Source organism: Dasypus novemcinctus, chromosome 6 (genome assembly GCF_030445035.2).
Source record: "Dasypus novemcinctus isolate mDasNov1 chromosome 6, mDasNov1.1.hap2, whole genome shotgun sequence".
Lineage (NCBI taxonomy): Eukaryota > Metazoa > Chordata > Mammalia > Cingulata > Dasypodidae > Dasypus > Dasypus novemcinctus.
This window is the reverse complement of record NC_080678.1, coordinates 110,507,885-110,510,544: the sequence shown is the minus strand read 5'-3', so window position 1 is coordinate 110,510,544 and position 2,660 is coordinate 110,507,885. Positions and strand designations below refer to the sequence as shown.

Below are 2,660 nucleotides of genomic sequence, written 5' to 3'. Positions count from 1 at the left end.
ACCCACCAAAACAACACCTCAGGAACACTGGAGCATATTCATATGCCTTAGAGGCATGCCCCAGGTGTACCCCTCCACATACACTGTCCCATCACCAACACCCCATACCTATGATCCTCCTCTGCTACAGTTGTGATCCAAAACCTTTCTAAAAATGAAGCCAAAAAATGATAATATTAATAAAATAACAAATTTTAAAATAACAACAAAAATATTAAAAATTTGAAATGAAAAATTTTTATACATTGTCTTTCATGTAAGATCTATTATGTTGTATATATAGAGACAATTTCTTGCCTATGTTCCCCCACTGTCTTTTTTTTTTTCTCTCATTTTATTTTCAAAGAAGCTTTAGGTTACAGAAAAGTCACATAGAAAATATAGGAGATGCCCATATACCTAATGCCCTCCCCCTTTTCCACTCTTCCCTATTAATGACATTCTACATGTGTATGGTACATTTTTAACAATTGATGTACAAATATTGAAGCATTGCTACTAACCATGGTCAATGGTTTACATTATGGTTTACATTTTCCACCATACACTTTTATAAGTTTTGATGAAATTTTGAAAGGCCTGTATTTGTTACTGCAAGATCATGTAGAACAATTCTAATGTCCTAAAAAATGCCCTATGTTCCATCTCTCCCCCTGTTATCAGAACTTATGGCAACCACTAAGTTTCAATTTTTAAAATTTATTTATTTATTTCACCACCATCACAAATTATGCAGTCGAATTTCCAGCATTTCGGAAAATGACAGGAGTCAGCACATATGGAGTACAATGGATAAGCTTTGCCCTGAGAAAACCCCCTTCACGATCATGTTATCTCCCCTGCCAGGTAAGTATTACTAAGTTTCAATTTTAGAAAAATAAGATTTATAGTTACTTGCAATAATATTGAGGGCTGGACATATTGGTCTGTTTTCTTTTATTAGGCACAGTGCCTATGTTCTTGAGAGATTCTTTTCTTTCTAATTGAGAACATAGCAGGGCTCACCAGGATAGGAGTTTAATATTTTCTTGTGTATTGTGTGGGTCTCCACCCACTGAGATAACACACTATGACAAGATGAACACTTAAATATTCCATAAAGGCATGTCCCAGGTGTGCTCTATCCTGCATATCCCTCACACCCAACTCCCTATACTAGTAACCCTCCTCTGCCCTATTTGCCAAAAGAACATTCCCACCAATGTAGTTTTAACCACAGACTTCCAAATCCCTGCTCCTTCCTCCAAGCATTCCCCAGTTACATGGATAGTCCAACCAAATGCCCCCACCCGATTCCCCCTCACAGACCAGCACCACTGAACCCAAGCTCATCACTGCATCACTCTCACACCCATCCACTGCTCAACCACACCCTTCCACCTTATCATAGATTTTGTCCATATGAGCATTGACTCACCACTCTCTATGACCTGCCTCCTGTTAAGCTATCTTCCAGAATCTAGCTCTGTGAGTCTGCTCAATTTGCTTAAGTCATATCAGTGAGGTCATGTAATATTTGTCCTTCAGTGACTGGCTTACTTTATTCAACATAAGGTCTTCCAGATTCATCCATGTTATCCTGTGTGTTAAAACTGCATTTCTTATTACAGCTGAGAAATATTCCATTTATTGTATATACCATGGTTTGCCTATCCATTCATCTGTTGATGGACATGTGGATTGCTTACAATTTTAGGCAATAGTGAATAATACTGCTATAAACTTTGGCTGTGCATATATCTGTTCATGTCCCTGTGTCAATGCTTCTGTGTATCTACCCAGCAGTGGAATGGCTGGATCAGATGGCAGATCTATAGTTAGTTTTTTGAGGATCTGCAAAACTGTCTCCCATAATGGTTGCACCATTCTACATTCACACCAGCAGTAGATAAGTGTTCTCTTTCCTCCACATTCTCTCCAATGCTTGTAGTCCTCTGTTTTCATAATAGCCTCCTGTATAATAGGTGTAAGATGATATCTTATTGTAGTTTTGATTTATATTTACCTAATAACTAAGGATACATCTTTTCATGTACTTTTTAGCAATATGTATTTCTTCTTTGGAGAAGTATCGATTCAAATCATTTGCCTATTTTAAAAATGGGTTGTTTGCCTTTTTATTTTCAAGATTTCTGATATCAGATGACTGTATATGTGAGGATGTATATCAGAATTTTCAATTCACTTCCATTGGTCAGTACGTCTATCCTTGTGCCAATACCATGCAGTTTTGACCACTGTAGCTTTGCAGTATGTTTTGTCAGGTAGTGTGAGTTCCCCCCATTTCATTTTAGTTTGTTAATATCTTTAGCTATTTGGAGCCTCTTGTTCTTCAAAATAAACTTCATAGTTAGCTTTTCCAATTCTGCAAAAAATGCTATTGCAATTTTTATTGGGATTGTGTTAAATCTGTAAATCAATTTGGGTAGGGCAGACATCTTAATGATGTTTAGTCTTCCAATCCATGAACATGGAATATCCTTCCATTTATTTAGGTGTTCTTTGATTTCTTTAAACAATGTTGTGTAGTTTTCTGCATAGAAGTCCTTTACATCTTTAAATTTGAATAAAAAATGATTCTTTTTGTTGCTGTTGTAAATGGATTTTTTTCTTGATTTCCTCCTCAGATTGCTCATTATTGGAGTACAGAAATGCTATGG

General features: G+C 36.4%; 1 pseudogene; it reads right to left on the bottom strand.

Annotated features, from left to right (window-relative positions):
- Positions 1 to 668: 668 nt before the first annotated feature.
- Positions 669 to 854, bottom strand: LOC131279057 (U1 spliceosomal RNA; annotated as a pseudogene).
- Positions 855 to 2,660: the final 1,806 nt, after the last annotated feature.